The sequence below is a fragment of the Microcaecilia unicolor genome, chromosome 5, assembly GCF_901765095.1.
Source record: "Microcaecilia unicolor chromosome 5, aMicUni1.1, whole genome shotgun sequence".
NCBI classification, from domain to species: Eukaryota; Metazoa; Chordata; class Amphibia; order Gymnophiona; family Siphonopidae; genus Microcaecilia; species Microcaecilia unicolor.
The window spans coordinates 163,868,782-163,881,175 of record NC_044035.1 but is presented as its reverse complement, the minus strand read 5'-3'; the positions used below and the strand labels follow the sequence as shown (position 1 = coordinate 163,881,175).

Sequence of the window (12,394 nt, the reverse complement as noted above, 5' to 3'; positions counted from 1 at the left end):
TCACACACACTCACTCGCACATTCACTCTCTCTCTCTCTCTCTCTCTCTCTCTCTCACACACACACACACACACACACACATACTCTCTCAAACATACACACTACAAGGAAAACCTTGCAAGCGCCCGTTTCATTTGTGCAAGAAACGGGCCTTTTTTACTAGTTGTTAATAAAACAATAGTAGTCATCAAAACACAAAAGACTATACTCTGGTTATATGCTGTTTCTAGCAGTCTATTCATCAAAAGTGTCAGAAAACCAGCCAGCATAAAAATATTACAGCTATAAGAGGAGGATATTGAAGAATGAGACGGAATAATGATTTAGTAGAGGGTTTTATTGGTTTTAATCTTTGTTGTTTTAGGATTATTGGATTTATGAGAGGGTGTTGGAGTCAGTAGTTGTTATTGTACACTGCTCGGATAATTTTAATTAGCTCCTGAGCATTATATAAAAGATTTTAATATTTTAAAAAAATCATCAATATATGGTAACTCAAACCTTCTGTAGAATTTCAATGCTTTGGCTTTTGGTCTTAGAGGCTCTAATAGATTTAGAAGGTGTCCTGAAAATAAAATACACTCCCAGGACAAAACAAATAAACCATAGTTCATCATGTCATAGGACAAGAACAAATGTGCTGTCTCCATTTATGAAGTTTTGATCATTGAACGAACCCCTGACACAGCTCTAGCGAAACAAAGGGCCCTTGTCAGGTGTGACTGAAGATTAGCATCAGGCTGTTATGATTGGACCTTTCTACAAATCAGTGGCTTGATGATACTATGATTGCTAATGAAATATTTTTAGTGAAACTTTGGACTGAGTTTTTCAGCTTCAATTCTCCACTGCTGTAAAAAGAATAAGGTATTCAAGTATAAGAATAATTCACAGTGAATTAAGTGAAGCCAATGCCAGATGGACTTCTACAGTCTGTGTCTTGTATATGGCAAAACAGATCAGAATGGGCTGGAGTGGGTTTTAATAGCAACTCCAGTAGCTAGAAGTAGAACCAGTGCCAGGCAGACATTTTTTGTTGTTGTTACATTTGTACCCCACGCTTTCCCACTCACAGCAGGTTCAATGCAGCTTACATATTATATACAGGTACTTATTTGTACCTGGGGCAATGGAGGGTTAAGTGACTTGCTTAGAGTCACAAGGAGCTGCCTGTGCCTGCAGTGGGAATCAAACCCAGTTCCCCAGGACCAAACTCCACCAAACTAACCACTAGGCCACTCCTCCACTCCAATTCTATGGTCTGATCCCTGAAAATGGCAAGTTTGAATCAGGAGCAAATACATGTAACTTTTATACCACATTCATATCATGTTATGAGTGTAGGTCCTGTATATTTCAGTGGGAGAGGGGAAGACATTGTAAAGTGGAACTTAGTGAGTAAAATGTTTATAATACAAAATACAGCAGCCAGGCTGATATTCAGCAAAACACGCTTCGAAAGTGCCAAACCCCTCCGAGAAAAGTTGCACTGGCTCCCAATCAAAGAACCGATCATCTTCAAAATCTGCACCTTAGTCCACAAAAATCATATATGGCGTAGTCCCAGAATACATGACAGACCTCATAGGCTTACCAATAAGAAACAAAGTCAGATCATCAAGATCCTACTTAAACCTACACTACCCAAATTGCAAAAGACTGAAATACAAAACAACTTAGGCAGCCGGCTTCTCCTACATAAGCGCACAACTATGGAATGGGCTCCCAAAAGCTGTGAAAACAATCCACGACCACTTGAACTTCAGAAATCACTAAAAACCAACCTCTTCAAAAAGGCCTACCCCAACGACCCCACGTAACCCTCTTCACCTTCCAACACAGCATGACTATGATCGAACAGGACAACACGCAATCTTCATCCATTCCGACCCTCCACTTATACCTCATACGATCACTATACAACTTTGTATTTGTTATCCACCGACTGGGCAAACGCCTCTGACGGTACTATGTAAGCCACATTGAGCCTGCAAATAGGTGGGAAAATGTGGGGTACAAATGCAACAAATAAATTAAATAAATAATGATGCTATTGCATGTTGGTTCGATAACAATTTGACAATGAATTTGACTGCTGGGCAGACTGGATGGACCATGCAGGGCTTTATCTGTCATCATTTACTATGTTACTGAGGGGCCCTTTTACTAAGCTGTGGTATGCTCTTTGTACGTGCAGCGCGTGCTCAAATGAGACTACCACCAGGCCAGCGTACCCTCCTGGTGGTAATTTCAGATCTGGCATGTGCCCATAATGCGTGGATGAATTATTTATTTATTTCCTCCTACGGGCACTAGTTCTGGCAGTAATCGGCACTTGGCATACGCCGACCGGTCACCGCACGTGTAGCATGTGAGACTTTACCGCTAGATCAATGGGTGGCGTTAAGGACTCAGGCCAGTTTTGGGAGCATGCTGGTTTCATTTTTACCGCAGGCCCTTTTCCTGTCCCATTAAAAAAAGCCATTTTTTGTAGATGCGGTAAAAACTGGCCCGGTGCACGCCCAACACATGCGCCTAGGCTACCACAGGCCACTTTTTACCGTGGCTTAGTAAAAGGACCCCTATATTACTTATTGCTGCAGCCTTTAATGTGGAATTTTTTGGTGCCTTCTGCCTTTTTCCTTCACAATTTTTGATTTGTTAAATTGTGAAGTTTTTTTTGATAGTGGACGGGGTTTTTTGTGCCTTTCTCTCCACTTTTTTAAAATCACAGAGTAATAGGTGACCAATGATTATTTCACTGTACCCTGTAGAAGGCATTTGGTACTGAGGTTGATTCTCTGAGTATTAAGTATATTGTGGCTTTCAGCTATAAGTAGTAAAGACCAAAACGTTGCACCCATTTCCCTCACTGAGAGACCCAGAGCTGAGAAGGAAGGCAGCAATAACCCTAATACATCCCAAACACCCAGACTGAGGCTGGTTCTTGGCTTTGAGCTGGAACCAAATTTCTACGTTTGTCTGGAGACAAAGTTGTCTTGGAGAGATGAGTGAATGTACCCATTTTTACGCCTCTGGTTAGAAGGTATTTTTCTAAAGAAGGTTTTGGACTAAGGTTTAAGAGTCCAGGGCATTGAATTACAGGCAGTTATGCTGTGATGAGGGGAATTTTTGCGAGTACATGTTGCAGAACCTACAGAGAGATGTCTGGAGCTGCAGTTTGAGACCCAGAGGACGTAAAGTAGGAGAGAGAGCTCTACTTGAGGCTCTGAGGCAAAGGAGAGAGAAAGAATGAACGAGAGGAAAGGAGTTTGTATAAGAAGATATTACTTCTTCTACAGGCTTAAGGATAGTTTACTTCAATTTAATTGACATATCATTTTTGGTTTTCTTATTTTGTTCAAGTTAAGTTTTGTTATGTGCATGCTTCTTTTGGGGATCACCGATAAAGGTGCTTTATCTAAAGGGATACTCCTGGCCTTCACATAACTTTTGCACAAGACTTTGAATGGTTGGTTTGCTTGTATTCCCCATTCCATCTTAGGACTTGAGGTTTTTTACTCTTCCAGTCCAGTTAGAGCCTTTATGTTTGAGCCACTGGCCATTTTTGCTGTTTCTTCCCATATTTTCCAAGTGCTGGAGTATTTACTACTACTACTAATACTATTTGACATTTCTAAAGCGCTACTAGGGTTACGCAGCGCTGTACAATATAACATAGAAGGACAGTCCCTGCTCGAAGAGCTTACAATCTAATGGACAAATGTACAGACATCAAGTAGTGGCAGTCAAATTGGGGCAGTCTAAGTATTTCTTCCTTAATAAGAGCTGTGGCTACATATTTAAAGGTACACATGAATTATTCAAGATACAGGTGAGGACACCATGGACAGCAGCCAGTACCCTGAAGCCATCCCCAGAATGTTCCAAATTTGTAAATATAAAGCGTGTGTTTCTTGTGGATGTGATGTGGAACATTATCTTTACACTGCTGGAATTCGGACACCATCCCTTCTGAGCATAGTTGTCAAATATATTTAAGCTTGCACTGTTCCATTAGTCCCATGTGAGGGAAAAATATACTATAAGAACTGCTAGGTTTCTTGGATCTTTGTGGTTGATTTCAAGCCTGTTTCTACTTGAGTTATACCTGCTGATAGTGATAGTATAATCTTTTTGTAACTTTTTGGGGTATCATTTTACTGTTGACTTTTTTGCTCATTTTCGAAAGAGAAGGGTGCCCATCTTTCGACATAAATTGGGAGATGGGCATCCTTCTCCCAGGGTCGCCCAAATCGGCATAATCGAAAGCCGATGTTTGGCGTCCTCAACTGCTTTCTGTCACGGGGATGACCAAAGTTCACGGGGGCGTGTCTGACACAAAGCGAAGGCGGGACTGGGGCGTGCTTAACACATGGGCATCCTTGGCCAATAATAAAAAAGAGAAGGGCGTCCCTGATGAGCACTTGAGCGACTTTACTTGGTCCATTTATTCTTGCGACCAAGCCTCAAAAAGGTGCCTGAACTGACCAGATGGCCACCGGAGGAAATTGGGGTTGACCTCCCGTTACTCCCCAGTGGTCACTAACCCCCTCCCACCCTAAAAAAAACACTTTTAGTGAGTGCAGGCAGACCCAGGCCCATCCTCCCCCCTACCTGTTACACTTGTGGTGGTAAATGTGAGCCCTTCAAAACCCACCACAAACCCACTGTACCCACATCTAGGTACCCCCCTTCACCCCTTAGGGCTACGGTAGTGTTGTACAGTTGTGGAGAGTGGGTTTTGGGGGGGGTGGAGGGCTCAGCACCCAAGGTAAGGGAGCTATGCACCTGGGAGAAATTTCTGAAGTCCACTGCATTGCCCCCTAGGGTGCCCGGTTGGTGTCCTGGCATGTGAGGGGGACCAGTGCACTACGAATGCTGGCTCCTCCCACGACCAAATGACTTGGATTTGGTCGTTTCTGAGATGGGCTTCCTCGGTTTCCATTATTGCTGAAAACCAGGGACGACCATCTCTAAGGATGACCTAAATGTGGAGATTTGGGCATCCCTGACCGTATTATTGAAACGAAAGATGGATGCCCATCTTGTTTTGATAATACAGGTTTCCCCGCCCCTTCACGAGGACATCCTGCAAGGACGCCCTCAGGAAAACTTGGGTGCCCCGTTCGATTATGCCCCTCTTTATCTACAGAAATAAAGAGGGGGGGAACCCTATCCACCCATTATTTAGCCTGCAGTAGTCAGCGTTTTTTTTTTTAAACACCGGCCACCAATGGGGGGCAGATATTCAGTGGCAATATCCAGACATTGGCTGCCTCTGAATATCTGGATAGAGCAGTGAGCTGCTGACCCTCTCAAGATTGTAGCGATATTTAACCACTATCCGGATAGCTTATCTGGATAGCACTTGACAGCTTTTTTTGTTATCCTGTTATATGACTAGTTATCTAGATAGTGGTGCTGAAAATCACCACTATCCTGATTACTTGTGTTTCTACCTCGAGTCTGCCCCCAGACTACTTTTCCCCTTTCTGGATAGTGCCAAGGAATAAAGTACAGTGGGGGAAATAAGTATTTGATCCCTTGCTGATTTTGTAAGTTTGCCCACTGACAAAGACATGAGCAGCCCATAATTGAAGGGTAGGTTATTGGTAACAGTGAGAGATAGCACATCACAAATTAAATCCGGAAAATCACATTGTGGAAAGTATATGAATTTATTTGCATTCTGCAGAGGGAAATAAGTATTTGATCCCCCACCAACCAGTAAGAGACCTGGCCCCTACAGACCAGGTAGATGCTCCAAATCAACTCGTTACCTGCATGACAGACAGCTGTCGGCAATGGTCACCTGTATGAAAGACACCTGTCCACAGACTCAGTGAATCAGTCAGACTCTAACCTCTACAAAATGGCCAAGAGCAAGGAGCTGTCTAAGGATGTCAGGGACAAGATCATACACCTGCACAAGGCTGGAATGGGCTACAAAACCATCAGTAAGACGCTGGGCGAGAAGGAGACAACTGTTGGTGCCATAGTAAGAAAATGGAAGAAGTACAAAATGACTGTCAATCGACAAAGATCTGGGGCTCCACGCAAAATCTCACCTCGTGGGGTATCCTTGATCATGAGGAAGGTTAGAAATCAGCCTACAACTACAAGGGGGGAACTTGTCAATGATCTCAAGGCAGCTGGGACCACTGTCACCACGAAAACCATTGGTAACACATTACGACATAACGGATTGCAATCCTGCAGTGCCCGCAAGGTCCCCCTGCTCCGGAAGGCACATGTGACGGCCCATCTGAAGTTTGCCAGTGAACACCTGGATGATGCCGAGAGTGATTGGGAGAAGGTGCTGTGGTCAGATGAGACAAAAATTGAGCTCTTTGGCATGAACTCAACTCGCCGTGTTTGGAGGAAGAGAAATGCTGCCTATGACCCAAAGAACACCGTCCCCACTGTCAAGCATGGAGGTGGAAATGTTATGTTTTGAGGGTGTTTCTCTGCTAAGGGCACAGGACTACTTCACCGCATCAATGGGAGAATGGATGGGGCCATGTACTGTACAATTCTGAGTGACAACCTCCTTCTCTCCGCCAGGGCCTTAAAAATGGGTCGTGGCTGGGTCTTCCAGCACGACAATGACCCAAAACATACAGCCAAGGCAACTAAGGAGTGGCTCAGGAAGAAGCACATTAGGGTCATGGAGTGGCCTAGCCAGTCACCAGACCTTAATCCCATTGAAACCTTATGGAGGGAGCTGAAGCTGCGAGTTGCCAAGCGACAGCCCAGAACTCTTAATGATTTAGAGATGATCTGCAAAGAGGAGTGGACCAAAATTCCTCCTGACATGTGTGCAAACCTCATCATCAACTACAGAAGACGTCTGACCGCTGTGCTTGCCAACAAGGGTTTTGCCACCAAGTATTAGGTCTTGTTTGCCAGAGGGATTAAATACTTATTTCCCTCTGCAGAATGCAAATAAATTCATATACTTTCCACAATGTGATTTTCCGGATTTAATTTGTGATGTGCTATCTCTCACTGTTACCAATAACCTACCCTTCAATTATGGGCTGCTCATGTCTTTGTCAGTGGGCAAACTTACAAAATCAGCAAGGGATCAAATACTTATTTCCCCCACTGTATATTCAACAGCATTATTTGGTTAGTGCCATTGAATGTCTCTCCGTTGCATTTCTCCAGGTACTAGATGAAGCTATCAAGATAAATGCTTTAAAATAATGGCTCCTATATTTTAATTACAGTATAGTCTCGATTACCCAACCTTCGCTAATCCGACCATCTGGCATATCCTATGGACCCCCTGGTGACATCATCATGTTTATTTCTATTAAAAACCTTTGCTTTTGAACAAGCACATGTACAGTAATTATGTTTTAGTTCTCCAATCGGAATCTGTATGCCTTTGTTTATGCATTGTTTGAAGGGTTACGTTCTTTTCCATATTATCTGGATTTTCACTTATCTGACAATGGTTTGGTCCCATTTAGGTCAGATAATCGAGACTGTACTGTACACTTGTTTTTCATTTTCATGTTTTCTCTTCATCATATTTGAAATTCATGCAGGGAGTACATGGTGTGTGCTGATTTTATTGTTGTTCAGGAGGGGTGGGGAAATGTGCACAGGATCAGGAACCCTGCGTATATAGCTAAACCAAAGATCCTCTTTCCCTCTGCGAGCAGGGACAATGCTGCACACCTGTTTTAGCCCTTTTTTTTTAATCACTTCCCAGCAGTTTCCTCCTGCTCCTTTGGACTTCCAGCTCATTTGGAATTGGATTGGGATCCTAGGGCCATAAGCCTTCATTCACAACTGCCCAGAGATTTTTGTCCGTTTCCCTCGCACCCCCAACTTGCTTAGCCCAATCAATGCAGTCACCAGCTCTAAGGATAACAAAAAAAAGCCACTAGGTGTCACCATTGTGCAGTGGTCTAAATGCTTCTGCAGCATTCCCAGTCATGATTTAAATTCAAGTCCTTTATATGACAGTGGAAGACACTGCTACTGAGTCCCTGGACTGGACCAACCTTTGATATCATCTAATTATTTAAAAACAAAACAAAAAACTGTGTACTTTGTGGGCAAACCTGTGCAAATGACCAAAGAAGTGTACAAATTGATCAGCATTAATGCTTCTTTCCTTCCGGTGTTGACAGTGAAGCCCATAATGTATATTTTTCCCCATTGCTGTTGAATAAATTGGATCTGCTCGCATTCAGTGGATAATGTATGAATGTGTTATGTACAATTTTGAGAAATGGGAAATCATTTTAATTTGATTGCCTGGCTCTATTGTTCCTGGCTGCCAGAGTGTACATCATTGCAGTCTGAATGGACATCCGCTCCCCTTTAATAAATGAGGTATTTGTTATGCAGTTCTGCAGAATTTTCATTGAAATGAAAAAAGCTCTCCAAGAGGTTTCATAAACAAGCCGGTCAGGAAGGTTGTTGTCATGCAATAGGATGCATGAACACAATGGGAACTGAATTTCTAATTGCACCCTTATCAACACATCAGATTATGCAGAACATTTAGGGCTGATAAATATAGTACGGGGGGGGGGGGGGTGGAGGGGTCAGTGCAGCAAGTTCTCTGGTTCAACAATTCTTTCCACATTCTCCATAAAACAACAGTTAACACTGCAAGCTTATTAATCAGAGGTTTCATTTTAACAGCTGATAGCACAGTTTGTTCCACCAAAGAGATATGCCTGATTGAGCACCTCAGTTCATTTTTCTAGCCTCTCCTTTCTTTCAGATTTTAAATTCAGAATAATTCAAAAGATCTTCTGCTGATCTAAGCGCTGTCTGCTTTCTAAGGGAGCAGGTGTGAGTTCTGGAAATTGAAGAAAGTCACATGCATCCAAATCTAAACAATTTATTCTATTGTCAAAGTCAGAATAGGAGAAAAAAGGCTTCTTGGGTGTTAGTAGTTCAGGGTTGTTGGTTTTTTGTTTTTTGACACTTTAGCCCACCTTTTAATCAAATGAAACCACAGTTAACTGAAAATGTGCTAATTTTCTTAGGATACCTAGTTAGAAAAATTTGGATTTATATTAGGTATTTCATCCATCTCAGATCTGAATGTACTTTACAGCAAGGGAGTCAAACTGTAATCCTGGAAAGCCACAAATCAGTCAGGTTTTCAGGATTTTCCTAATGAATATTTAGGATTTATTTGCAAGCACCACCTCTGTTATATGCACTTATATCTCATGTATGAGAGATCAATCAAAACAAAATCATTCTAAAAAATCAATTGAGAGACTAGCCATATTTTTTTGTTTCGGTTCATAAGAGTATATTAGCACCTCAGGGTGCATCTGCTTTAGAAGATGACTGCTAATGGACTGCATTATCTTTCATCATTCTCTCAAATGTGCAATGATGAGATCGGTGGGTATTACCCTATTCGGGTAGCACTAGGTTCTGAGCACACTTCATATATTTCAAAAAATCTTGTTTTTAATTATTGATTTGTTAATTAGGGGGTCCTTTTACTAAGGTGCGCTGAAAAATGGCCGGTGGTAATCTAGACGCGTGTTTTGGGCATGTGCAGAATTATTTTTTAGCGCACCTACAAAAAAATCCCCTTTTTTTTGCTGAAAATGGACGTGCGGCAAAATGAAAATTGCCGCGCGTCCATTTTGGGTCTGAGACCTTACCGCAAGCAATTGGCCTAGCGGTAAGGTCTCACTCGGTGACCAGGCGGTAATGGTCTATGTGCGCCAAATGCCATTTGACGCGCATAGCTGCCACGCACCAGAAATTGAAATTACTGTAAGGGCCACATGGTAACTAGGCGGTAACTGGCACACATTGGGTGAGCGTAGACACCTACATAGCTTAGTGAAAGGGCCCCCTAGACACCTTGATCATTTTTCTCTTTTTTGGTTAATTCACAATACACTTGATCAGGGGTGTGTTGAGATTTTTTATGCCCCGCTATTATATTTTTTGTTATGCATTTTCATTAAGGATATCCTGAAAACATGATTGATTTGTGGACATCCAGGGTTGCAGTTTGATACCCCTGCTCTACAGTTTAACACTTCAGACATATACATACATCTTGTGTGAAAGATTGGTACTATTCATTTTGCAGTCAGAATGCCTGAAAAATCCTGCTGTGTCCTCCAAACTTTACTATCATATATACTCCATTAACCCAGGTCTGGCTCTAATGGTAGGATATTGGGGGGGGGGGGGGTAGATGTAGTATTTAATGGGCCCTTTTACTAAGCCGTGTAAGCGTCTTCACGTGCCCAATGCAGGACGTCCTGGTGAGGGGGCGGGGAAACCCGTATTACCGAAACAAGATGGGCGCCCATCTTTTATTTCGATAATACGATCGGGGATGACCAAATCGCGAAATTTAGGTCAACCTTAGAGATGGTCGTCCTTAGAGATGGTTGTCCCTGATTTTCACCAATAATGGAAACTGAGGACGCCCATATCAGAAACGACCAAATGCAAGCCATTTGGTCATGGGAGGAACCAGCAGTCGTAGTGCACTGGTCCCCCTGACGTGCCAAGAAACCAACCGTGCACCCTAGGGGGCACTGCAGTGTACTTCAGAAATAGCTCCCTTGTACATAGCTCCCTTATCTTGGGTGCTGAGCCCACCTAACCCCCCCCCCAAAACCCACTACCCACAACTGTACACCACTACCATAGCCTTAAGGGGTGAAGGGGGCACCTACATGTGGGTACAGTGGGTTTCTGGTGGGTTTTGAAGGGCTCACATTTACCACCACAAGTGTAACAGGTGGGGGGGTATGGGCTTGGGTCTGCCGGTCTGAAGTGCCCTGCACCCACTAAAACTGCTCCAGGGACCTGCATACTGCTGTGATGGATCTGGGTATGACATTTGAGGCTGGCATAGAGGCTGGCAAAAAATATTTTAAAACGTTTTTAAGTAAAGTTGCCCAAGTGCTCGTAAGGGATGCCCTTCTTTTTTCCATTATTGGTCAAGGGCGCCCATGTGTTAGGCATGCCCCAGTCCCACCTTCGCTGCGCTTCCAACACACCCCCATGAACTTTGCTCGTCCCCGCAACAGAAAGCAGTTGAGGACGCCCAAAATCAGCTTTCAATTATGCCGATTTGGGCGGCCCTGGGAGAAGGACGCCCATCTCCCGATTTGTGTCGAAAAATGGGCGCCCTTCTCTTCCGAAAATAAGCCTGCATGTCAAACATCATTGCAGAGGCAGTAGTGAATCGCTCCAGACTGATTGTGCTGCGTGATTTTAATGTTCACTATGCTAATCTGGTGGGATTTGCTCAGCAGGAATTTCTGGACTTGATAAGATTTGTTTAGGCTACATCTCAATTTATGCATGAGGATGGCCATGTAATTGACCTAGTTTTTTTTGTTCTGATGCAAATTTGTTACCCTTGGATTCTGTAATTAAGATTTCAATTATGAATCACTACCCTGGTTTCATCAGTTGCTAATCTCTTTTCATGTCTCAATTACAAAAAAGTTCATGGGGTGACAGGAGAGCAAAAAAATTAGATTTAAAATCCAGTCCTGATTAATTTGGGGAGAATATGAGTGATTGTTGTAATCAACTGCCAATTATGCCATTTCAAATCTTTTTCTTTGTCTCTGAATGGAAGCGAGTTCCTAGCTTTTCGAACACAGGATTAGTTTCAACTTTTTAGTATAATATACAGGTTGATGAAACGTTTTCCAATGCAGAGAGATTCTGTAGTTTATATCCATATCTCTCAGTGCTAAAGGATCTATTTATGTGGATTCTAATGTCTTGATAATAATTCTTTGGCTGAATCTTGTCTGCTTGACCCAATGAAGTTGCTTATTGCTGAACATTTACTAGATCCTTCAGTTTTAGAATATTACTGGCCTATTGCTAACATTCCTTATCTGGTAAAGTGTGTGGAGAAGACAATTGCTATTCAGCCTTATGTTTATCATGATTTGCTTGGGATCCTTGACTCTTTTCACTCGAGATTCCATCCTATATATGGCACGGAGACTTTGTTGGTAGCCTTGGTGGGTGATGTACAGAGAGAGCCAGACAAAGCTAGGGATTCCCTCTTCATTATGCTGAATCTCTCACTTGGCCTTGACACCAATGATAACTATATTCTCCTGAACACATTTAGATGTCTAGAGATCTCAGGAGTGATGTTGCATTGGTTCCATAAGAACATAAGAATAGCCATACTGGGTCAGACCAAAGGTCCATCTAGCCCAGTATCCTGCTTGCAGCAGCAGCCAATTCAGGTCACAAGTACCTGGCAGAAACCCAATTAGTAGCAACATTCCATGCTACCAATCCCGGGGCAATCAGTGGCTTCCTCCATGTCCATCTCAATAACAGGATATGGACTTTTCCTCCAGGAACTTGATTAGTGATGCTGAATATATAGATA

The 12,394-nt window shown here is 42.8% G+C and overlaps 1 protein-coding gene across 1 annotated transcript in view; it reads right to left on the bottom strand.

The window, feature by feature from the left end:
* The window catches only part of PRKG2 (protein kinase cGMP-dependent 2), a 123,632-nt gene that overhangs the window by 54,437 nt on the left and 56,801 nt on the right, over positions 1 to 12,394 (bottom strand). The window lies entirely within an intron of this gene.